This window comes from Sapajus apella, unplaced genomic scaffold, assembly GCF_009761245.1.
Source record: "Sapajus apella isolate SASKATOON/1434 unplaced genomic scaffold, GSC_monkey_1.0 scaffold10, whole genome shotgun sequence".
Lineage (NCBI taxonomy): Eukaryota > Metazoa > Chordata > Mammalia > Primates > Cebidae > Sapajus > Sapajus apella.
Genome location: NW_022436950.1, coordinates 24,601,315 through 24,627,873, shown reverse-complemented (window position 1 = coordinate 24,627,873; position 26,559 = coordinate 24,601,315). Strand labels below are relative to the sequence as shown.

The following is a 26,559-nucleotide window of genomic DNA, read 5'->3' as shown; positions in this document are numbered from 1 at the left end:
CAAGGACTTAGAGCTGTTTTTACTTCGTGGGGCAAGAAAAGTACACTTGGCTTCTAATATCCACTTAAGCATCATCTCTTAGTAACCCTTTCCCCAACTTTGATGTTAAAAGGACAAGGGCAGTACTTGGGGTCTGAGAAAGGCACAGTTACTATGGGATTAGACCTTTGAAGATGAGGGTCTCAGTCACACTACCAGGAAAAACATCAAGACTAATAGAATGCTACCTGAAGATAAAAGGAATCTAGAATGCATAACAGAAGAGGCGTGAGCATCAGTTGTGGTCTGGAGACCAGTTACAGAGGTAAAGATTATATTTTGTTCCACTGACATTCCTCTTATAAAAGATGCCCATGGAATCCTGGAGGAGCTGCTTCTGGAACTTATGGTAAAGAGTGGATCTGAGCATTATGGAGGACAAACTTTAATGGATGTTGTGATGTGCTACCCAGATGCCCCTTCAGAGCTGAAGAGTTTCTTCTCCCCTCTGGGAATGCTGCCAGCCGACAGCCTTTAGCTTCCAGACATCTTAGAAACTGCCTAGGCTGAAGAGCATGGCCTCTCTTAAGGCCATACTTCTTTCCCAGACCACGTTTGATGACCTGCTGATGCAGAAGTATAAAGGCTTCATCCCTTTGCTCCAATGTAATATAGTTCAGAATGGCCATCTCAACTATAGAATTCCTTGTGGGCTGAGTGTGGCTCATGCCTGTAATTCTAGCTACTAGGGAGCCTGAGGCAGGAGGATCGCTTGAAGCCAGGAGTTCCAGACCAACCTGGGTAACCATTTCTAAAAAAAATAATAATAACTAGACACAAACTATAGGCATGAACCTGTAGTCCTAGCTACTTAGGAAGTTGAGATGGAAGGATCACTTGAGCCCGGGAGTTCTAAGCTGCAGCAAGCCATGATTGTACCACTGTTCTCCAACCTAGGTGACTGAGACCCTGTCTCTTAAAACCAAACCAAAAAACCCCAACAAACTCCTTATAGAATCTGCTGAAGCTTTTCTTGAGAGTGCATCACAGCCCAGCTTTTCCCTCTGCTCAGTCCTCCTTGATTCCCTTCCCTTCAACATGTGACAATCTTAAGAACCTTCCTTCTGGCTATAATCTCTATCTCAGTCTGCTTCCTCGGGAACCCGTCTGTGGCAGATTACAAATTGAGCCAAGGCAGTAGCAATGGAGCCAGTGTAGAATTTTTAGGATATTTTAAGGAAAAATAGAGTTCATTACCAATTGGCTGTAAAAGGAAAGGAAGATGGAAGACTTAATTATAACTTCCACGTTTACTTGGACAACTGGGTAGTCAATGGTGCATTCATCAAGATAAGGAATATAAAAGTACGAGCAGCATTTGGGGGAGAAAATGACCAATTTCTTCTTGTACATTTTCATCATGTATATGAAGGAAAATGCAACAACATAATATGTGAAAAGTTATTAGATTTAACCATAAATTACCACTTTTATAGGTCAAATTTGTTAAATATTGGCAATTTCAAGTGGGCGAAATTAATAATTATACATTAACTTCTACATAGGAAAATTTACTATTTTTATTAAACTTTATGTAGGCCATATAAGATTTCAGAAAGGCAATATGTGTCAGATTCAAAAGATAATCTTTTAGATAATGTGTCATTTACATTTAAACCTCTGAGGCAAGAATATGTCACATATTGTTGCTTTAAGGCACATTAGGGGATCTTGATGTGATTAGGAACTTTGATTTACATCTATTTTCTTATAGAAATTGGGACATAATTTCCATAAGTAAAGCTAGGAAAGGTCACAGATAACTTAATTTCTATGGTAAAGTTTTCTATAGCATGCTATCATCAGTCTTAAATTTAAAAAAAAAAACTAGGACACACTTGGATCTCACGGCATTTGTTGTCTTTCAGCAGGCTCATTGGCAGAAAACAGAATACCTACATGTAGTTTTTAGGTGAGATCAAAACTAAATCATACTGTGGTTTCACCTTTATGGGCTGAAAAGTACACTCTTAATATACAAGTTCTTCTGAGGTTGTAGCAGGCAGTATTGGGTGAATATGGGCATCCAAATATTACTGATATAACTGACTCAACATGGTATTTGAGGGAGTAGAATTAAAAATAGGCTCTGTGGTGCTTTTTACTGTTCCAAGCCTCAGAATATTGTTTCCATTCCTTTATTTAGAGAAGTAACCCACTAAATATATGTTAGTATGATTTTTTAGATACAGGTAATCATGTAATTTTTATTTACATTTTAAATACAGGTAATCACAGCTAATACTATGTTAAAACTTTAGGTCCGTAGACCTGGAGAGATTAAAAAAATTAGAATAGGTACATGTAGAATGAAAAACAACCACCACCTTCTCTTAAAAGATAAGGCATAGGTTCAAGGACAGAGGCAGTGACATCATTCGTCTGGGTAGGCTAGATAATAGAAGTGACAGAAGTGGAGAAAAGTGTTAAGACATCTGTCAATCAGAATACCCTAGGTTATTCTGAAGTAACAAAAACCCTGAAAATCCTTACGGCTTAAAACCACCAAGTGTATTTCTTCCTCACATTATATGTTCATTGCATGTTGGATGTACCTTCCACTCACCATGGTTTTTACTACAGGATCCACATTGAACAAGATACCACTGCTTCTAACACTGCAAGTCATCCAAAGTGAACAGAGAATGTGATGCATTACATACTGGCTTTTAATGCTTGTGTCCAGAGTAACACACATCCCTTTTGTTTACCTTCCACTCACACTTCGTTGTCTAAAGTAAGTTCAAGGCCACAGATAACTGCAAGAGACATGAGAAAGCATACTACTACAAATACAAATATTTGGTGAGTGGTACTAAAGACAAACTAATATTGCCTCTTTCTAATCTGTGGTTAGTTGAGATCAAAGGCAATGTTGGGGGGAGAGGCTGACGTGAGAAATCTTGAACAGGGTAATGAAAAATACAGAGTAAAGATAGAACCATGCGGCTAGAATATATAGATCAGGCTTTGGGTTAGTTTCAGGTTTTTTTTCCCCCTTCTTTTTTGAGACAGGATCTCACTCTGTTGCTCAGGCTGGAGTGCAGTGGCTTGATCTCAGTTCAACTGCAGCCTCTACCTGCCAGACTCAGAGCGGCATGTGGAAGGGTAAGTTCCTTGGTGATAAATATTTGTTTGTTTCCAAATTTTGCAAAAATAATGCCATAATGAATAACCTATCAATAAGTCAGAGTACTGGCAGGAAGCAGATGGCATGCTCAAACTGGGTTATTGAGGGGCAGCTAATAAAATTATTATTCATGGAGATGTAAAGAAGGGTCAAGGGAAACAAAAAATGTTAAGACGAATGCTAATATAATTTGAGAGTCATTTCCCCTCCATTTGGCCTAAAATAAGATTATAAGAGTAGTTACTGAAATCTGGAAAACCACTGTCATGAAAGTGCTAGCTATAGATGTTAGACAGGGCTGCCTGATAGAACCTGGGCCCCAGGTAGAGGAATATTGACCTGGCCCAGAAGGAGGTGAGAAATGAATACCCAAGACTTACTTTCCTCCTGCCTCCCAGTCTCTGACTGATGTCTTCTATGGGCCAAACCTAAATGGAAACCAGAGGAATCTAGTTAATGTAGTCCGAGGGTTAATGAACTATGGCCTGCCGGCCAAATCCAGTCCATAGCCTGCTTTTGTAAACAAGACTTACTGCAACACAGCCATGTTCATTTGTGTATGTATTATCTGTGCCTGCTTTCACACCATAACAACAGTTTAGTAGTTAGAGACTATATGGCCCTCAGTTACTAAAATATATTCCCCCTGGCTCTTTATGGAAAATATTTGCTGACCCAAATTGATGTAAGTCAAAAAGTTCAGTCTCAGTCTCCGAGTAGTGTGTAGAAGGGTGGATAAAAGATCTGGAGTGGCAAACACAGGCTATTCAGCATAAAAAGTAATTTCACGTCATGACAGTATATATTAGAAATAGATTGCTAAAAGTATGATTGCTGGATCAAAGGTAAATAGCTGTGTAAATTTCCTAGATAAGCTTGCCTTCATTGGTGTTATACCATTTGACATTGTCACCGGCAACATATGAGTGGTCCCATTTACCCACAGCCTATCTAACAGAATATATCCAATATGTATAGGCCCTTGCCTATCTGATAGGTAAGAAGTGGCATCACAATATATGGCTTAATTTGCATCTCGTATTATGAATAAAATTGAACAACTTTTTGGATATGCTAGGAACCTTTTCTTCTCTATTCTCTAAGCTATTTGTTTATAGAAGATGTAATATTTTTTCATTGGAGTACAACATACTGTAAAGTGTACAACATGTGAAAATGTATAGCTCAATGAATCTTTTTTACAAAGTAAATATTTTGATGTAACAACTAACTAGGTCAAATCATAAACATCGTATCTTTGAAAACTTCCTCATGTTTCCTCTATTTGCGCTCCTAAAATTAATCACTATTCTGTTCACCATTAATTAGTTTGAATTGTAACTTTCTGTAAACAAAATTGCACAGCATATATTCTTTCATTTCTTTCACTCATCATTATGTCTGTGAGCTTTATCTGTATTGTTGGTGAAATTTTCTCTTTAAATTTTAATATGATAATTTTTGAAATATATAATTTATTCATTATATTAATAGCCATTTGAATAATTCCTTTTTGGACTTAAGACTAGTACTGCTATAGACATTCATGTACATGTACTTTGGTGCATATATGTGTACATTTTTATAGGTTATGTATCTAGCATTGAACTTTTAGATCATGAAGTATATGACTTTGGCTTTAGTCAGTACTGCCAAAGATTTTCCAAAATTGTTATATCAATTTTCACTCCTTTCAGTAGTATATTAGAGTTCCAGTTGCTACATGTTCTTGCTCTAACTTGGTGTGGTCAGAATTTTACATTTAGGCCTATAAATTTTCATATCCATATGTGAAAAAATTAACTGTAGTCTTTAACACACTCCATTCACAAAAATTTATTACAAATGAATTATAGATATAAATGCGCTTCCAAAACCCCTTCATGAGAAAGATTTATGGTCCACACCAGAGTAAGTTATGCCTTTCTTTATAATTCACTTCAGTACATTATGTATCACTTCTCCCAATTTCTCCTGTCTTGAACAGAAATGTCTGTATCTGTCATTTTATGTCTGCCTCACCGTTGTTTGTTGGGTAGCAGATAGCTTGTCTTCCTGGTTTCACAAGTTCACAGATATAGAAGAGCTGTACTCCCAGAGCTATACTTAAGGAACTGCACTCAAGGAGACTCCTTCATATACTAGGACATGATTTAGATGAGGAGATACTGGACTTTCATCTGATGCCATAATGGCATGAGTTTTACAGAGACATGAGATGGTTCACATATTTTTCATGTGTAAGAAATGAGAATCATTGGGAGCCACAGGGAAGACCATGGTAGGCTGCTTATTAACTGAATCCCTGTCATCTCTACCTTCTTGTATTCAGTCCCATGTATAACTCCTTCCCCTTGAGTATGGGCTGGACTTAACTACTCTCTTCCAAAGAACAGAACATGGCAAAAGTGATGGATGTCGATTCTGAAATAAGATTACAAAAAGTATGACTTCCATCTTGCTGTTGACAGCTGATATGATACTTTGGTAACTGTCTTCTTACAATAATTTAAACAAGAGACACCTAGCAAAGAGGTGTAGTATAGAATAATTTATTTCAAAAAGGAAAAGAACATTTTGAAAGTTAGGTGCAGAATAGGCAGGGGACATGGATGAAGCTGGAATCCATCATTCTCAGCAAATTAACACAAGAACAGAAAACCAAACACTGCATTTCCTCACTCGTAAGGATAAAGAATACCTTGAAAGAGGATTCAGAGCAGGATGAGACAGCAAAGACTGGCACTAGGGAGGCTCCCTTTACAGAGACTTATATGATTATTCATAAAGAGGTGGAAAGAGGTGTTACTAGTAAGCATGTTCTGGGTGGTCCCCTGGGTACACATGCACAATAGCTGTACATCCTTGTTCATACATTGCATCTTTTTTTTTATTATACTTTAAGTTCTCGGATACATGTGCAGAACGTGCAGCTTTGTTGGATAGGTATACACATGCCATGGTGGTTTGATGCACCTGTCAACCCGTCATCTACATTAGGTATTTTTCCTAATGTTATCACTCCCCAGTCCCCCCACCCACTGCTATCCCTCCCCTAGCCTCCCCACCCCTCACCCCCACAGGCCTCGTCGGTGTATGATGTTCCCTTCCTGTGTTTATGTGTTCTCATTGTTCAACTCCCGCTTATGAGTGAGAACATGCGGTGTTTGGTTTTCTGTTCTTGTGTTAGTTTGCTGAGAATGATGGTTTCCAGCTTCGTCCATGTCCCTGCAAATGACATAAACTCATCATTTTTTATGGCTGCATAGTATTCCATGGTGTATATGAGCCACATTTTCTTTATCCAGTCTATCATTGATGGGCATTGGGATTGATTCCAAGTCTTTGCTATTATGTGCAATAAACATACGTGTGCATGTGTCTTTATACTACAGTGATTTATAATCCTTTGGGTATATACCCAGTAATAGGATTACTGGGTCAAAAGGCATTTCTAGTTCTAGATCCTTGAGGAATTGCCACACCTTCTTCCAGATGGTTGGATTAATTGATACTCCCACCAACAGTGTAAAAGCATTCCTGTTTCTCCATATCCTTTCCAGCATCTCGTTTCCTGACTTTTTAATGACTGTCATTCTAACTGACGTGAGATGGTATCTCATGGTGGTTTTGATTTGCATATTTCTAATGACCAGTGATGATGAGCTTTTTTTCATATGTTTGTTGGCTGAATAAATGTCGTCTTTTGAGAAGTTTCTGTCATATCCTTTGCCCATTTTTTGGTGTGTGTGTGTGTGTGTGTGTGTGTGTGTGTGTGTAAATTTGCTGAAGTTCCTTGTTGATTCTGGATATTAGCCATTGTCAGATGGATAGATTGCAAAAATTTTCTCCAATTCTTTAGGTTGCCTGTTCATTCTGATGATAGTCTCTTTTGCTGTGCAGAAGCGCTTTAGTTTAATTACATTCGATTTGTCTATTTTGGCTTTTGTTGCCATTGCTTTTGGTGTTTTAGTTATGAAGACTTTGCCTATGCCTATGTCCTGAATGGTATCGCCTAAGTTTTCTTTTAGGGTTTTTAAGGTTTTAGGTCTCACGTTTAAGTCTTTAATCCATTACGTTTATTGATTTGCATATGTTGAACCAGACTTGCATCCCAGAGATGAAGCCTACTTGATTGTGGTGGATAAGATTTTTAATGTGCTGCTGGATTTGGTTTGCCAGTATTTTATTGAGGATTTTTGATTCGATGTTCATCAGAGATATTGGTGTAAAATTTTCTTTTTTTGTTGTGTCTCTGCCAGGTTTTGGTATCAGGATGATGCAGGCTTCATAAAATGAGTTAGGGAGGATTCCCTCTTTTTCTATTGTTTGGAATAGTTTAAGAAGGAATGGTACCAGCTCCTCTTTGTACCTCTGGTAGAATGTGGCTGTGAATCCATCAGCTCCTGGACTTTTTTTGGTTGATAGGCTATTAATTACTACTTCAATTTCAGAACTTATTATTGGTCTGTTCAGGGATTCGACTTCTTCCTGGTTTAGTCTTGGGAGGGTATATGTGCCCAGGAATTAATCCATTTGTTCTATATTTTCTAATTTATTTGTGTAGAAGTGTTTATAGGATGCTCTGATGGTAGTTTGTATTTCTGTGTGATAGTGGTGATATCCCCTTGATCATTTTTTATTGCATCTGTTAGATTCTTCTCTCTTTTCTTCTTTATTAGTCTGACTAGCATTCTATCTGTTTTGTTGGTCCTTTCAAAAAAGTAGCTCCTGGGTTCATTTTTTTTTTTTTTTTTTGAAGGGATTTTCATGTTTCTGTTCCCTTCAATTATGCTCTGATCTTAGTTATTTCTTATCTTCTGCTAGCTTTTAAATTTATTTGCTCCTGCTTCTCTAATTTTTAATTGTGATGTTAAGGTGTCAATCTTAGATCTTTCTTGCTTTCTTCTGTGGACATTTAGTGCTGTGGATTTCCGTAAACGCTGATTTGGCTGTGTCCCAGAGGTTCTGGTACGTTGTGTCTTTGTTTTCATTAGTTTCAAAGAACTTATTTATTTCTGCCTTAATTTTGTTATTTACCCGGTAGTCAGTCAGAAGCAGGTTGTTCAGTTTTCATGTAGTTGTATGATTTTGAGTGCATTTTTGAATCCTGAGTTCTAATGTGATTGCATTGTGGTCTGAGAAATTGTTTGTTATGGTTTCCATTCTTTTGCAATTGTTGAGGAGTGTTTTACTTCCAATTATGTGATCAATTTTAGAATAAGTGTGATATGCTGCTGAGAAGAATGTATATTCTGTCGATTTGGAGTGGAGAGTTTTGTAGATGTCTATTAGGTCCACATGGTCCAGAGCTTGAGTTCAAGTCCTGAATATCCTTGTTAATTTTCTTTCTCTTTGAACTGTCTAATATTGACAGTGGGGTGTTAAAGTCTCCCACTATTATTGTGTGGGGGTCTAAGACTCTTTTTAGGTCTCTAAGAACTTGCTTTATGACTCTGGGTGGTCCTGTATTGGGTGCATATATATTTAGGATAGTTAGCTCTTCTTGTTGCATTGATCCCTTTACCATTATGTAATGCCCTTCTTTGTCTCTTTTGATCTTTGTTGGTTTAAAGTCTGTTTTATCAGAGACTAGGATTGCAACCTTTGCTTTCTTTTTGCTGTACATTTGCTTGGTAAATCTTCCTCCATCCCTTTATTTTGAACCTATGTGTGTCTTTGCACGTAAGATGGGTCTCCTAAATACAGCACACCGATGCGTCTTGACTCTTTATACAATTTGCCAGTCTGTGTCTTTTAATTGGGGCATTTAGTCCATTTACATTTTAGGTTAATATTGTTATGTGTGAATTTGATTCTGTTGTTATGATGCTAGCTGGTTATTTTGCCCATTAGTTGATGTAGTTTCTTCATAGTGTTGATGGCCTTTACAATTTAGTATCTTTTTTCAGTGGCTGGTACCGGCTGTTCTTTTCCATGTTTAATGCTTCCTTCAAGAGCTCTTGTAAGGCAGGGCTGGTGGTGACAAAATCTCTCAGCATTTGCTTGTCTGAAAATTATTTTATTTCTCCTTCACTTACGAAGCTTAGTTTGGCTGGATATGAAATTCTGGGTTGAAAATTCTTTTCTTTAAGAGTGTTGTATATTGGCAGCCACTCTCTTCTGGCTTGTGGAGTTTCTGCCAAGAGATCCACTGTTAGTCTGATGGGCTTCCCTTTGTGAGTAACCCGACCTCTCTCTCTGGCTGCCCTTAGCATTTTTCCCTTCATTTCAACCTTGGTGAATCTGACAATTATGTGTCTTGGGTTGCTCTTCTTGAGGAGCATCTTTATGATGTTCTCTGTATATCCTGAATTTGAATGTTGGCTTGCCTCGCTAGGTTGGGGAAGTTCTCCTGGATAATATCCTGAAGAGTGTTTTCCAACTAGGCTCTGTTCTCTCTGTCACTTTCAGGTACCCGAACAAATGTAGTTTTGGTCTTTTCACATAGTCCCATATTTCTTGAAGGCTTTCTTCATTTCTTTTCACTCTTTTTTCTCAAATCTTGTCTTCTTGCTTTATTTCATTGAGTTGATCTTCAGTCTCCGATATCCTCTCTTCTGCTTGATTGATTCATATATTGATACTTTTTATGTTTCACAAATTTCTCGTACTGTGTTTTTCGGCGCCATCAGGTCATTTATGTTCTTCTCTAAACTGGTTATTCTGTTAGCAATTCATCCAATCATTTTTCAAGGTTCTTAGCTTCCTTGCATTGGGTTAGAACATGCTCCTTTAGCTTGGAGGAGTCTGTTATTACCCACCTTCTGAAGCCTACTTCTGTTAATTCATCAAACTCATTCTCCATCCAGCTTTGTTCCTTTGCTTGTGAGGAGTTGTGATAATTTGTAAGAGAAGAGGCATTCTGGTTTTTGGAATTTTCAGCCTTTTTGCACTGGTTTCTCCCCATCTTCATGGATTTATCTAACTTTGGTCTTTGAGGTTGGTGACCTTCGGTTGGGGTCTCTAAGAGGACGTTGTTTTTGTTGATGTCAATACTATTCCTTTCTGTTTGTTAGTCTTCCTTCTTACAGTCAGGCCCCTCTGCTGCAGGTCTGCTGAAATTTGTTGGAGGTTCACTGCAGACCCTGTTTGCCTGGATATCACTGTTGGAGGCTGCAAACAGCAAAGATTGCTGCCTGTTCCTTCCTCTGGAAGCTTTGTCCCAGAGGGACACCTGCCAATGCCAGCCAGAGCTCTTTTGCATGAGGTGTCTGTCAGCCCTCACTGGGAGGTGTCTTCTAGTCAGCATACGTGGGGGTCAGGGACCCACTTGAAGAGGCGGTCAGACCCTTATCAGAGCTTGAACACTGTGCTGGGAGGTCTGTTTCTCTCTTCAGAGCTGTCAGGCAGGGACGTTTGAGTCTGCCAAAGGTGCGCTCACAACTTCCCCCTCCCCCAGGTGCTCTGTCCCAGGGAGATGGGGGTTTTATATGTAAGTCCCTGACTGGGCCTGCTGCCTTTTTTTCAGAGATGCTCTGCCCTGAGATTAGAGGGAGTCTGGCTGCAGTGGCCTGAAGTTTGAACTTCCCAGTGGCTTTGTTTACACTGTGAGTGGAAAACCGCCTACTCAAGCCTCAGCGATGGTGGATGTCCCTCCCCAACCCCAAGCTGGAGCATCCCAGGTCAAGCTCTGGCACCTGTACTAGCAGCGAGAATTTCAAACCAGTGGATCTTAGCTTGCTGGGCTTTTTGGGGTGGGACCCGCCAAGCCAGACCCCTTGGCTCCTCGGCTTCAGACCCTTTCCAGGGGAGGAACAGTTCTGTCTCACTGATGTTCCAGGTGCCACTAGGGTATGGAAAAACAGCTCCAGCAGCTAGCTTGGTGTCTACCCAAATGGCCACCCAGTTTTGTGCTTAAAACCCAGGCCCTGGTGGTGGAGGCACTGGAAGGAATCACCTGATATGCTGATTGTGAAGACCGTGGGAAAAGAACAGCATCTGGGCCAGAGTGCACAGTACAGTCCCTAATGGCTTCCCTTGGCTAGGAGAGGGAGTTCCCTTACCCTTGCACTTCCTGGGTGAAGCGACACTCCACTTGCTTCAGCTCACCTCCATGGGCAGCACCCAGTCTCCAACCAGTCCCAGTGAGATGACTGGGTACCTCAGTTGGAAATGCAGAAATCACTTCCTTTCTGCATCAGTCTCGCTGGGATCTACAGATGGGAGCTCTTCCTATTTGGCCATCTTGCCTTAAATTCATTAGTATCTTAAATCTCCACCCAGTGGTGTGCTTTTTATTATTAAAATGAGCAAACGTTCAGTTTAAGGATAGGTAAAATAAAAATGTGCTTGCTCTTTAAAAGAGAAAGTCCCTCCTGAAGATAGCTTTGCTTCAATGAGCTCAATTACAATGCAGATGCTGTTACTTGTGTTGATTATGCAGTCACCATGATTGCTGTATCTTGAGAACATGGTCATTTGCTTGACTATCTATCCTACCTCACTATACTCTCTTTCCCTCTCTCTTTCTCTCTTCTTGTTGGCTTGCTTGCTTTTAAGATGCCTTACGAAGAGGCCTGTGTGAAAAAGGAACTAAGTGCAGCCTTCAGCCAACAGCCAACAAGGACTGAGGCTCATAAAGAATGGTACCATGCCAACAATCATGTAGTGAACTCAGATGCAACTTCTTCCACAGCTGAACATTGCAATTACTGCAACTCAGATGACACCTTGATGGTAGTCTATGAGAAATCTGAAGCACACAACACAGATAAGCAGGGCTCAGATTCCCTGGGCTGGGAGAGGGAGTTCCCCAGCCCTTTGCACTTCCTGGGTGAAATGACACCTCATCCTGCTTCAGCTCACCCTCTGTGAGCGCACCCACTGTCCAACCAGTCCCAGTGAGATGAACCAGGTACCTCAGTTGGAAATGCAGAAATCACCCACAATAATAAATGTTGTTTAAGCCACTTAATTTTGGAATAATTTGTTGTGAAATCATAGATTACTAATATATAGCGTAGCATTGTACAGCTGAAGGGTTATCAATTCAACACCCTTCCTCATTTGACAGTAGAGAAAATGAATCCCAGTGATAATAAAGAACATAAAATACGCCAGAATTATGTTAGTATGATGAATGGCTTTTTTTTTTAAAGATAAAAGAAATTTCAATCACATAGAGATTGTGGGTTTTTTAAAAAATAATTACTGAAACAATCATAAAGCTGCAAGGGAATTTAGAGATCAGTTAGTAGTATCCATTTATTTTATAGAGGAAGAAACTAAAATACACTTTTAAAAATTCCCTTTTGTGATTGCCTTCTAAGTGGTTTATGAGCTACATGAGAAAACCAGGCTCATAACTTTGTAGCTCACCTTTTTTGAAATCCAAACATTACAATCCAATTTAACCAACTACTTTATTCACTAGTCTTGACTTTTGGCAGGCTTTAAAAAATCAAATCCTCTGTCAAAGGATGAAGATTTGCCACTATTGAGGATAGTCAAAGAAATTAGCTTCAGGCTCTGAAAGCAATTTCAGGAGGAGTTCTAAAACTGTTTTAAGAAATGGCAGTACTGCTGGAATAAATGTATATCCTGTCAGGGCAGCTACTTTGAAAGGTATATAGTAATTTGAATCTGCAATTTCTGCATTGTTTCTTGAAGAGTAGAAACACATTCTGTAACAATTGTGCAGAAAATGATGGCCATCCATTCCACAACAACTATAACAACAAAAGTTTAAATAAAAGGTTTCAAACAGTGCTTTAATCTTTGCTCAGCCATCTGCACCTGTAATCTTGAATGTGACCTCTTTGCATTTTGTAGTTATTGACAATTTGGGTCTATGACACTCTTACCAGGAATTGTCATTTACTATTGAATTATTTAATATTTTCCTTCAATATCATATCTGATAGCAAAACTAGATTTACAGTTATATAAACTATCTTCCCTTAGTCCTTTTCATCATTCCATATATTTCATACTTTCTTTCTGTGTGTGCATCTTGACTGATATTTAAAATGTTACTATTAGAGTTTTATGACATAGATTCTGAATTGCAAATAAGTTTTAAGTGGCTTACTTTGTTCAGTTATTTGTGGCAATCTGGAACACCAATATTGAGGAAGATTCTGTGGCTTGATCTGGTATTAGTGGGAAATAAGCCCATGTTTTGTTACGTCTGCCATCATCACAGAGGAAGGGTAACCACATATATATTTGATGATCCTTCTTAGGATAACTGCCTTGGCCTTTATTGCAATAAAAATATCTCTAGAGTGGATAATGTTTACTAGATTGTCATCCAATTATACCTTAGAGGTAATAGAAGTCTTCCATGATGTAGAAGGGGAGAGTATATTCAGCTGGTCTGTATTGGAAATGGGGGATTTCATCACGAGGGAAAATGAAACAGAAGTGTTGCAAAGATGGCCTAAGGATCCATACCTCACAGTTTTATCTTGGTTCAGCCCTAATTATTTTTAAGTGTTTCTTCAATTTGGTATAATTATCTCCTCTCACCATTTAGGAACACTGCAGAAACCTGAAATATTCATATTATTACTATGGTTCTCAGGTCACTGATTTAATCTCAGCATATTGTGTTAAGAATTGATTTTTTCCAAGCTATGATTTGCCTGGAGGAAGGGCATAATTTATTGTGGTCTTAGCTAGCACATGTCAGAAACTCTTGGGGGAAGTATTTTGTTGTGTTCCTGGATAGTGAATACAGGAAGTAATACTGTAGTCCTCTGTCCCACTCACATCTATGGTCAGTGTCTAGTATTGAATGCACAGTCAATGCCCTGTGTTTGGTTTCCACTGTCCTTTCACCTATGCCTGGGTTCCAGAGATTATGGATTTGATAAATCAAAACTCCTTTCTCTGTCTACAGTAATAACTGAGTGCAAGACAGTAAGCAATCAGAAAAGTTGAGGACAGCTAACAGGGATAAACTTGGATTCTAAGAACCTGAATCAGTCCATGGTACTCTAGGTTTATGCTAGTATTTATTACCTGTATAGCTTCTTATTTCCTATGTTCTCCTTTTCTTTCTCCTCTCAGTGGTCTGTGTCTCTAGCTAAACCTCCTATTGATGCACCTTTCTTTCTCTTATTTTTCTACCTCGCTTTTCTGTAGTCATTCAGAACTAAATAGAGTGTGGACCTCTGAACCAATCTATAGCATATTCTGTGACCTGAATCCCATTTTCTCTGCTACCAATAAATTGCAATTCATTCCTCACAGCTTCCTGACATAACCTCTGACTGGTTCATACTAAATCTTTACTATATCCCAGAAATGTAACCTGGTCTAGACTCTAGCTCACTTTTATGGTAACTCAGTATGCCTCTCTAGGAGGAGAGTTATCCTAGTTTTTTTTTTTTCTTCTTCTTAACGTTTGAGATGGTATTTCAAACTTTGGGAGGAAATATTAACGTGGACAAAGACTTTTAAAAATACCTTCATTCTAATGTCATTCTAGCTTGAAGAAACATGACACTTTTTAATAGAATGACTGAACTTTACTTTCTTCCCCATTCAATTAAGAAAAAAATAGAAAATTAACAATGTAGACATATTTTCTGAAATCAAGGCTTTGCTTTGGTGTATTGGGAACTTTTCTGAACCCTTTCTATGAGAAGTAATTGGATGTGAGTATAAGATGAATTACAATTCAAATCAGTCATTGGAAGCATACCAATTGGCTTATCTAAAAGTGTAATTCACTGCTGGTAAATTCTCAAAAATTCTTAACAATTCACCACTTTGGCAAATCTCAGTTTGCCAAAGTGAAGTAGAAAAAAAGTAATTACAACCTTTTATTTCTGATTATGTAATATAAGTGTATAGTTGAGTATCAGTGACATAATTCACTTATGCTTAACAGATGAGTGATCCAACACTACTAAACACTGCTTTGCATCGTGACTACCACCTGCCACTGTCAATGAGAAACACCACAGACTATCACCATCTTTCATGGAATCCTTACCAAATACAGAGTTTACTCTTAGTTGTATGTAATGATCTTGTTTCTAGTGTCTGTTATGGATCTTAGATAGAAGATAGGCTGTGAATTATTTCAGTGGAAAATGGAAGAGAAAGATACATTGTGAACAGTTTATTCCTATAACATTGAAAGATAATCTTCATCTCCTAATTATAGGAGTGATGCTTGCTATTGAGTGGCAAATTGGTAGCCATGCATGTACACCCTCCCAGCAAGAGCAGAGCCCTGAGTTTACCTACGGGCTACCTTAGCTCCATTGGAAATGCTCTGCTCCCTTGTTCAACAGCTATTTTGCGTTTGCCTAGTCTCAATTAACACACATTTAAAAGTAGTTGTATGGTCAGGAAAAGCTTTCAAAAAACTTCCAAAGTGGCATTTATATCTGTCTCAAAATAGAACATCAGTGACCAAAAGGATGCTTTAAAGGAAATGAAAGAAATAACTCTGAAAAAAAGAGAGTAAGGGGGCTAGAAAGCAAGGTATCTTTGAACAAGTTGGTCTGTTGCTAAATGGTCACATCTCTTCCCATTATTATGAAGAATTAAAGCTACTGGAAGAAAGAACCAAAGAAAAAAACATAAAAGGTGCAGCTTCAGGGCAAATGTCAGCAAAAAGAGGGAGAGCCTGCAGGGAGAATCAAAAATAGCATGGAAGAGATAGACTGTAGGAAATAATAAATAAAAACACCTTGAGTCACAGAATTAAAAGCATTAAGGCAATAAGTAGCAAAAAAAATTTTTTTAAGGAAGAAAAACTGAAATGTAGGGCAAACTTACATGGATTTGTGGTCTAGTAAAAAATGGTTCCATCTAGATTCAAGTTGCAGAAGGCATATTCTGTATTACCACAACAGGAATATGGATAGGGATAGAAACTCCTAAAGATGGTAGATGGGCAGCTCAAATACTAGAATGAATAAGGATATTTATTGAGAGAAGTAGAAGAAAAAAAAACTTACATGGAAGACAGAAGAAAAGTCTCACCCAAGACCCTTGCAAAAAATCTCCAGCAGAAGCTAAGAACCTGTTCACTGACATTTAACACAAATTTTCCTTAAGAGGACAGATTGAATTAACAGATATTCAACCCAAAGAATCTCTTTTATCAAATATCTGCTGAATATTGGCCATAAGAGAGTCTGAGTAACATCTATAACTCCTCTTCTTCTTTTTTTCTTTTCTTTTGAGTTGGAGTTTCTCTCTTGTTGCCCAGGCTGGAGTGCAATGGCACAATCTCAGCTCATTGCAACCTATGCCTCCTGGGTTCAAGTAATTCCCTCGTCTCAGCCTCCCAAGTAGCTGGGATTACAGGCACATGCCACCACACCTGACTAAATTTTGTATGTGTAGTAGAGACAGAGCTCATCATATTGGTCAGGCTAGTCTTGAATTCCTGACCTCAGGTGATCCACCTGCCTTGGCCCCCCAAAGTGCTAGGAATTACAATCGTGAGCCACCATGCTCGGCCTGTAACTTGTCTTAGAGTGCCTTTGTTAGGGAGTCTCTTCTATTATGCTGTTAATCTGTATGTCTGATAGATGAGACAGAACCTTTCTATTCTCAAATAAGGCAGGAGGAAGTTATAATTAGATTTTACCAAACTCACATTTTCTACCTTGAGGAAACTTCTTTTTAAAAGCCAAAATCCCCTGTGCTGGAGTGATTTTAGGTTACCTTGTGTTGGGGATTGGATGGAGCTTCTGAGTAGAGGCAGATTTATCCTGAAGCTAATAATGAGAGAGCTTTACACCTCGCTTGTATGACCTCAAAACAGAAGTTAATACTTTGGGTATGATAGGTTTTTTGCTCGTATTTCAATGTTCTTTTGATGTTAGAATAATCTCTGTTAATTTTATCATTCTTCGTCCTTTTTGCTTCATACTCCATTACTCCATTAGTTTTTGTCTAAACTCCTTAATTCTTTAATAAATTTATTTCCATTAGTAAAAATAAATTTATCTCTATTAAGATAAGAGATAAATTTATCTCTTAATTTTATCATTTTTCATCCTTTTTGCTTTATACTCCATTATTTTTTATCTGAACTTTCTTTTTTTTTTAATTTATTAAAATACTGAGTTTTATTTCACATGTATATTTTTGTCTCCCCACCATGTCCACGTCTGACCACCACTACTATGTCCCATAATAACATTCCATACATACTTAAAACCAAGCAAAGGGTGGAGTTCCATCTTTAAAAACTACAGGCATTTTGGACAACACATTCTTGGCAATGGTATCTGGACAACATTTATCAAACACGGTAGGGAAAATTCTCACTCTGCATTATAAAAAGGGCAGTCAGTTGTCAACTTACAGAAATGAAATAAGACAGAAAATTTTTAACAAATTGTTTAAACTATTTTCTTAAAGAGACTTCCTCCACTGCCAGAGATCTTGAATAGCCTCCTGGTCAGTCATCCGGAAGCAATTCTTCACATAATTGATGAACTTGGCTTCCACTTTGGGAAGAGAACCACTTTTTTCTATACTTGCTTGCATTTTTGCTTTAATGTCTTCTACAGAACTAGGTCCTTTTGGTGTTTTAGGAGTTTTTTCCAGTTTCTTGAAAGATCCTTGTCCCTTTGATCTTGGTGTTGATGATGGTTTTGAGTCTTTTCCATTCTGATTTGACTTTTGTGCATTTTTGGCTGGAGTATGCATATAGATTTCTTCACTGGCACTTTTTCTTCAGTTTCCTCATCATCGAAATCATCATCATTATCATCTTCATCATCAGCAGCAGCAGCAGCAGCAAGTTTTACTTTTTTCTGTAGAACCTTGCTACCACCTCCAGGGGCAGACCGCTTTCCAGACATACTTAAGAGTTTCACATCCTCCTCCTCCTCATCTTCTGACTCTGAATCTTCCTCCACAGCTACTAAGTGCTGTCCACTGATATGCACTGGCCCTGAACCACACTTCAATCGTAAGACCACTGGTCGTGTTATTTCAAAGCCCCCAAGGGAAACCGTTGGCTGTACAGACATTTTCAAAGTTGCCAGTGTTACTTTAATTGGACTGCCTTCGTAATTCATTGCCTCTGCTTCAACAATGTGCAACTCATCCTTTGCACCAGCTCCTAAACTGACTGTTCTTAAAGATAACTGGTGCTCATTTTCATCATTATCGACCTTAAAGTGATAACATTTGTCAGCCTTTAGTTCACAACCGAAAAGATAGTTCTGGGGCCTCAGGGGGCTCATGTCCATGTCCATCAAATCTTCCATTGGGTGGTGACACGCATTTAGGTGGAAGAGAAGGCAGATGGAGATAAACGACCACTGCTCAAAAGAACAGCCGCCCTGGACGGACTCACACCAGGCTATCTGAACTTTCTTACTTCTTTAATAAATAAATGTATGTAAGACAAAGGTACCATTTATACAGTCTAAGTCAGTGTGTATACTGTCTCATTTTTTTCACCGAAACATTTAAGAAATGGTTACAGAATTGATCTCTGAATATCCACAACAGGCCATTTCTTTCTGTCTTATAACAGGTTCTATGTGTGGACTTTATTGAGTTCTAAAGAATTCAGTCAATACCTCTGAGAATCCAGCTACAAATAACTCCCTCGCACATATTTTCTGGTTTCACCACCTGAAATGTATATTAGTGAGAGTCCTCCAGAAAGATGAAAGCAGCCGTCTAGGTATCCCACAATCCAGTCAAGTTGAAACCTAAAGTTGACTATCATAAGACAGATTGCACCTCTTACTATATTCTCATTAAAGGAAAAAAACTCAAGTAAGTGTAATGTCCGCTCTTTATTTATTTATTTAGAGATGGAGTTTTGCTCTTGTCGCCCAGGCTGGAGTGCAATGGCACCATCTTGGCTCACTGCAACCTCTGCCTCCTGGGTTCATGCCATCCTCCTGCCTCAGCCTCCCAAGTAGCTATGATTACAGGCACCTGCCACCATGCCCAGCTCATTTTCTTTTGTATTTTTTGTATTTTTAGTAGAGACAGGATTTCACCATGTTGGCCAGGCTGGTCTCGACCTCAGGACCTCAGGTGATCCGTCTCCCTCAGCCTCCCAAAGTGCTGGGATTACAAGCATGAACCACCACGCCTGGCCATGTCCACTCTTTTTAGAACACTTTGGACATAAGTTTGTCTTGGTAAATGTGTATTCTTTTTCTTAAAGACCCTCAAGTTTTAAAAGTTTCGGTACCACAAGTCATACCTCAGCTTCCAGCTCAGATTTCAACCTCTCATTGCCCACTCTTAAAGAGTTAAATAGTGTTAGCTTGAAGAATCAGAACTGTTCAAATGATTTCAGAGCCTACCTTCAGCCAGGTGGCTGAAAGCTTTTTGGTTATCATCTGGACATATATTGACATTGCAATTGATAGAGGATAAGGAGTGATTAATTATTGCAGACTCATCCTTTTTATATTGTTGTAATAAAAAGATTTAAAGTGCTATACTGTCTAGACTAGGGAGTCTATCTAATCATGTAATGTTCCGAGATCTGCCAATATTTGAGAAGAACACGGAGTCTTCTCAAATATTGGCATATCTCGGAACATTATGTGATTCAAATGTAGGGAATTACTGTCAGGCAGGTTTGGGAGTTGGGGAGGATGAAGAGGTGGTAGAAATTCAATGCAGTATTTATTAACTTCTTATAGAATAAAAATAATTAATTTTGTTTGCTTAATTATCATTTCCCATCAGATGCTCATTAAATTATTTTCTGTTTAAAATCCCAAGTTAAGAGCCCTTACCAGGCATTGCTTATAGCAGAAACACCTACTACAGGGACCAGTGAATACCTGGTTAATACAGTGTTGCTTAAGAAAGGATGAAAGGAGGTAGAGTTTCAGAATTACCATAGTAGTGAAGGTCACACCTCGAAGCCTTTTAAACTTTTGTGAAGAAAATAATTAGGCCGGGCACAGTGGCTCAGACCTGTAATTCCAGCACTTTGGGAGGCAGAGGTGGGTGGATCCCGTCTCTACTAAAAATGCAAAAAAAATTAGCCAGGTGTGGTGGCAGGCTCCTATAATCCCAGCTACTCAAGAGGCTGAGGCAGGAGAATTGCTTGAACCTGGGAGGCGGAGGTGGCAGTGAGCCGAGATCACGCCATTGCACTCCAGCCGGGGCAACAAGAGCAAAACTCCATCTCAAAAAAAAAGAAAAAAAGAATTGGCAAACATTCTACTCTCCACCCTAGGGGAGTTTAAAAATTAATCCTATCTGGGAGTCACTCTAAGAAAAAAAACAGAGTCAATATTAAAGGCTAATGTAATTAATTTCTTATTCAACTAGAACCTTCAGGCTGAAAAAGAAGGAAACTAAATGCTACTCAATATAATTATAGGGCTCAGAGAAAGAGAAGGTAGGGGTGTCTTGATAATTAAGAACATTACTTCCTCAATTTTTTTTCATCTGGTGCCCCCAATTCAGTGGATAGGTATATTTTCTTTGGCCTCCTCAGCATTATAAAAATTGGACGTTTCATATGTAATCTAGATTTCTGAAGAGAAGGAGAAAAATGTAGCAACACTGTCTGCATTCCTGCAAAACAGGATTTGTTGGGAGGTCTGTAACAACAGTGCCCTTTGCAAAGCCATGCAAGCTCATTCTGCTTTGCCCTGATTCCCGTCTCTTCCTATTAATGACACCAAATCCACTTCACTCATTTACATGACCTGCTTGAAGACTGAATGCCTCAATTATGATTGTTAGTTCGGAATGTCCTATTCCCCCCAACGTAATGAATTTTCTTGGTTATATGTTTCACTTAAAAGTTATTTAATTATAGGGATCTGCTCAACTGTATCACATACTGATGTAAATATTGGGAAAAAAAATTCAGCTAGGCCCAGTGGCTCACATCTGTAATACCAGCACTTTGAGATGCCAAGGCAGGTGGATTGCATGAGCTGAGGAGTTCAATACCAGCTTGGCAACATAGTAAGACCTCATCTCTCTAAAATTCAAAAACATTATCTGGGCGTGGGAGCGCATGATTTTAGTCCTGGCTACTCAGAGGTGCTGAGGCAGGAGGATGGCTTGAGCTTGAGCAGTTGAGGCTGCAGTGAGCCCCGATCATGCCACTGCACCCCAGCGTTGGTGACAGAGCAAGACTGTCTCAAAAAAAAAAAAATTCCAAAAGAGCCTCCTTCTCCATTAACAATGGCTCAGAGCTGTTACTCCTCACCTGTTCTGTAAGATGTGGGTGTCCACCTGCTTCACTGAATATCCTGTCAAACCCTGGGGCCCTTTTTCCTTTCAAGCATGGGACTTGGGTGTTTATGTTAAAGAAGGAGGGAGAATGGATTCAGGAAAGGTGGGGTGTTCTGGGTGGGCGGGAATTTAGGCAGATGACTAGAATGCTTGGAGGAGTGCATGTGTGTACCCAAGGGCATGGGAACTGCGTGAACTGCAAAGAAACCCTGGAGGTGACCTCTTTTGCAGGGCCCAATTCTTAGGTGCCTTTTCTTTCATTACCTAAGTACAACCTTTCCCCATCTATGTTATATGTTTCTCCTGAACTTGCCCTAACCTTTTAATAGAGAAATTTGCACTTGGCTAAATATCTAGTGTGGTAGCCTCGAGACTAAAACGATGAGTTAATAAATGCAAAGCAGGCTTTTTTATTCTGTGACTCTCTGGCACCAGTGAAGGGTAGCAGTTCTGGCTACATAACAACCACCTCTAAAACTTAAAGCTGTAAAATAACAACCATACTATTATGCTCGCAACTCTGCTAATTGGGCAGAGTCTCTGCAGGGATGCTCAAATGGCTGAAGGGTAGGGCAGCCAACTATGTGTATGTCTCTCTTATGTGGTCTCAAGGCTATTTCACATGGTCTTCTCATGTAGTCTTTCCAGCAAGGCAGCCTCAGGGAAGTCAGGGTTTTTACATAGCAGCTGAGGACTTCAAGAGCGGGTGCAGTGCTCACTTTGGCAGCACATATACTAAAATTGGAAAGATACTGAGAAGATTAACATGGCCCCTGCGCAAGGATGACATGCAAATTCGTGAAGTGTTCCATATTTTTTATGTTTATTGAGGCACTGTTTACAATAGCAAAGACCTGGAACCAACCCAAATGCCCATCAATGATAGACTGGACAAAGAAAATGTGGCACATATACACCATGGAATACTATGCAGCCATAAAAAACAATGAATTCGTGTCCTCTGTAGGGACATGGATAAATCTGGAAACCATCATTCTCAGCAAACTGACACAAGAACAGAAAATCAAACACCGCATGTTCTCACTCATAGGCGGGTGTTGAACAATGAGAACATGTGGGCATGGGGAGGAGAACATCACACACTGGGGTATGTTCAGGAGGGACAGCGTGGGGTGGGGAGGTTGGGGAGGGAAAGCACTGGGAGAAATGCCTGATGTAGGTGACGGGGGGATGGAGACAGCAAACCACCATGGCTTGTGTGTACCTATGCAACAATCCTGCAAGATCTGCACAGGCACCCCAGAACTTAAAGTACAAAAAAGAAAAAAAAGAGTGCAAAGCTTTTTATGCCCTCACCTTGGAAATGGTAAAATGCCACATTCCATTGCTCAAGTAAGTCTGTTGTATTTAAGATCAGAGGAATTAAACAATGCCTCTCAATGAGAGAAGCAGTAAAAACATTCGTAGACGTACTGGAGCTACCACTATGACCTTCTAAGCTTACTGAGTGCACTATAACATAGGTTTCTGGCAGTTATGTTTTTGGCATTACAGATGGGCAATCCAGGCCAGAGTTGGGAATTAGGGGGGATGATTCACAACACTACAGGAGAACTCTGTCAGGGGACCCACATGACAGAGACAATAAGATCAAACCTTCACATTACTCCTGAGAGGGAAAGAGTGCTACCATTAGAAAGGGAAAAGCAGTCAGGCAGAATCATTTCTGTGAAATTGTTTACTAGAAAGCAATGAATGCACAGAGATAGTGTCAACATCTCACTTATTTTGCTAATACACTGGTTATTTTAAATATATGATAAAATTCTGAACTAAAAAGATTTCAGAGCAGACAAAGCAGTAGCACAAGGTCTAGATGCGAATGTGTATTTACTTATTCATAAGTGGACTGTCCCAGGTCTCATTTACAGAGCTTGTTCACTCTTACTTTACTCACAATTAGAGTAAATAGATAAATACAGTTTTTTGGTACTTTAGTGGATAATAAAGTAGCTTAATAGATTGGTAGAGAGAAATGGGTAATACTGTCAGAGGTAAGTTCACTGACAGCAACAAGAAGTTACTCAGCTGTTAAACCTAAATAGCTTCCAAATCCCAGGATCTTTCCCGTCTTTTCCATTCTCTGTACCCTACCATACAAAACTCTGGGGCCAGCTGGTCTTCCTCTATGGGCTCGTCTTCATTCGCAATTCCTAGATCAATAGAAAATTAAATATGTAAGGAACCACTTTTGGAAGCTCAGCATTTAAGTTATCTCTGGTGTGGATCTGACCCTGAAGTCTTGTCTCTCTTGTAATAACTGGCAATCCTTATTCCTGAGTCCCCTTTCCCCAATTCTCTTAATGGGGCTTCATCCTGGGGTCCCGTTTTCAGGATGTTATTTGATACCTGATGTCTCAATTCCTCCTAGATTATGGTCCTTTCCGTTCAGCAGTTAGCCACAGCACAGGAATGAACACCTTGCTTAGTCAGTAGAGCTGTTTCACTTGGTGAAGGACATTTCTAGTGCCTGCTTCCTGGAAACTACTAGATGACTAAGGTTCCCTAATCCAAGCCCCCTTTGTCAGTTTTTACTCATGTTAGGAAACCCTGACTCTTCACCATGAATCCCGATGGCTAACCGTCCAGGATGAAGAACTGAGGGAATGGCCATGTGTTGACCCTACCTTTGTCACCATCTCAACATCCGGTGTCGGCACTGTCTGCTGGCTGAGCAGGTTGAATGCTGATGATGTAGATGCTGTTTCTCTGCCTGTCTGCCCCATCCTGGATGGCTAATGGCCATGCCTTCATGATACTCTAGATATGACCTTAACATCCTTAAATTAAAAGAAAAGAAGAAAAAAAATGAATGTTCATTGAACAAACACAACATCAAAATAAAGTGTGGGACTATTTTGTGAACAACTAAACACCTTGAGAATGATGGTAATCGTAATGTACATTTATCAGGCACACTTCTAAGCCTTTTACATGCGTGAGCTTATTGCATCCTCACAACAGCTTGGTGAGCCAGTACTATTATTATTCTCATTTTATGGATGAGAACACCAGAGTGCAAGTAACAAGCCTAGGTATACTCACTAGAGTTAGTGGGAGGGCTAACTTTTAAACCTGGCCATCTTGCCCCGGTATCCTTACTTTTACCCATTTTTTCTGAGACATCTATAGATGTCAATGCATCCTAGACCAGTATAATAACCCAAGCCTACAATGATGGTTTTGAGGCACCAAAAATATACAATTCTGTTCCAGAGGGCAGAATTCTCTTAAAGCCTAATGGGGGGTGGTTGGTGGGAGTGCATCAGGAAGAATAGCTAGGGGATGCTGGGCTTCATAACTAGGTGATGGATTGGTCTGTGCAGCAAACCACCATGGCACTCTTTTACCTATGCAACAAACTCGCACATCCTGCACATGTACCCCAAACTTAAAAGCTGAAAAATAAATTATTAAAAAAAAATGGCACTTTAAGGGGCCAGCTTCTGTTATCCAGGAAATTAACTTATATAGGGCACTGTAACAGTGTTGTTACTGTTTTATGGCCTTTCACTTTTTCATGAGGTTTACTGAGTACCAGAATCATACCACTCCTTTAATTTAGACTCCAATTTTTTTTTTTTTTTTTTTTTTGAGACAGAGTCTTGCTCTGTTGCCCAGGCTGGAGTACAGTGGCACAATCTTGGCCCACTGCAACCTCTGCCTCCCTGGTTCAAACGATTCTCCTGCCTCAGCCTCCTGAGTAGCTGGGATTACAAGTACACGCCACCACGCCTAGCTGATTTTTGTATTTTTAGTAGAGATGAGGTTTCACCATGTTGGTCAGGCTGGCCTCAAACTCCTGACCTCGTGATCCACCTGCCTTGGCCTCCCAAAGTGCTGGGATTTCAGGTGTGAGCCACTGTGCCTGGCTTAACCTAAATTTTTATAAGCCACATTTACCAATATATGAGGGGACTTGTTCATGGAAAATGGAATTAAAAAATTAAAAACAAAAAAGAATAGACTATTTCTCAGCATGGGCTTCATCAACGACAAGATTCCTTTCTAAACAATACCAGCCATTTAGTCCATCCCTAAAGAACTGAGGGTCCTGGGAATTTAACCATGTCAGTGCGGTCTTTTTTACATTACTAACTAAAAAAAATAAAAAAATTTTTTTTTAAAAAAAGATGCCCTTTAAAGATTTTCTAAGATTAAGGGGAGAAAAAGAAAAAACAAAAACAAGTCAGAAGGAACTAAATCAATACTATAAAGTACATGTCTGATGATTTCCTATATAAACTCTCACAAAACTGCCCTCATTTGATGAGGGGAACAAGCAGGAGCATTGTTATTGTGGACAAGGAGTCTTTGGTGATGCTTTCCTGGGTATTTTCTGTTAAATCTTTAGCTAACTTTCTCAAAACTCTCTCATAGTAAGCAGATGTTTTCATTCATTGGCCCTCCAGAAAGTCAACAAGCCAAATACCTTAAGCATCTCAAAAAAACCGTTGCCATAACGTTTGCTCTTGACCAGGCTATTTCTACTTTGACTGAACCACTTCTACCTCTTGGTAGCCTTGTTTTGACTATGGTTTGTCTTCAGGACCATATTGGTAAAGCCTTGATTCATCACCTATACCAATTCTTCAAAGAAATGCTTCAGGGTGTGTGAATATGTATGTATGTATATATGTATGTATGTATGTTTGTCTGCCAAGGTGAACGAATGCTTCAGGATCTTGATCCCAGTTGTTTACTATTTCCATTGAAAGTTCTTTCTGCAGCTGAACTGGGCACAATGCTTTGGTACTCATTGAGTGGAAAGTTTGTTCAAGTTTAATTTTTCAGTCAGAATTGTGTGATCTGAACCAACTGAGATATCTATGGTGTTATTGTTTCTGCTGTTAATCATCAGTCCTCTTCAGTTAGGGAGCAAATGATTAATTTTTCCTCATGAAATGATGTGATGGTCTGCTGCTGTGGGCTTCGTCTTCAACATCATCTCACTTCTTTTTTTTTTTTTTTGGAGATAGACTCTTGCTCAATCACCCAGGCTGGAGTGCAATGACATGAGCTTGGCTCATTGCGACCTCTGCCTGCTACAGGAGCATGAGACCATGCCTGGATAATTTTTGTATTTATAGTAGAGATGGGATTTCACCATGTGGGCCAGGCTGATCTTGAACTCCTGACTTCAGGTGATCCGCCTGCCTTGGCCTCCCAAAGTGCTGGGATTACAAGCATGAGCCACCATGCCC

General features: G+C 39.4%; 1 non-coding gene and 1 pseudogene across 2 annotated transcripts; one reads left to right on the top strand and one right to left on the bottom strand.

Moving 5' to 3' along the window:
• Nucleotides 1–17,493: 17,493 nt before the first annotated feature.
• On the bottom strand, nucleotides 17,494–18,427 carry LOC116551838 (annotated as a pseudogene). Its single transcript, XR_004269085.1, has one exon. The product of XR_004269085.1 is annotated as a nucleophosmin pseudogene (transcript).
• Nucleotides 18,428–22,045: 3,618 nt separating this feature from the next.
• LOC116552096 lies at nucleotides 22,046–22,152 on the top strand. The gene has a single exon (XR_004269213.1). It is a non-coding gene; the product is annotated as a U6 spliceosomal RNA (small nuclear RNA).
• The last annotated feature ends 4,407 nt before the right edge of the window (nucleotides 22,153–26,559 follow it).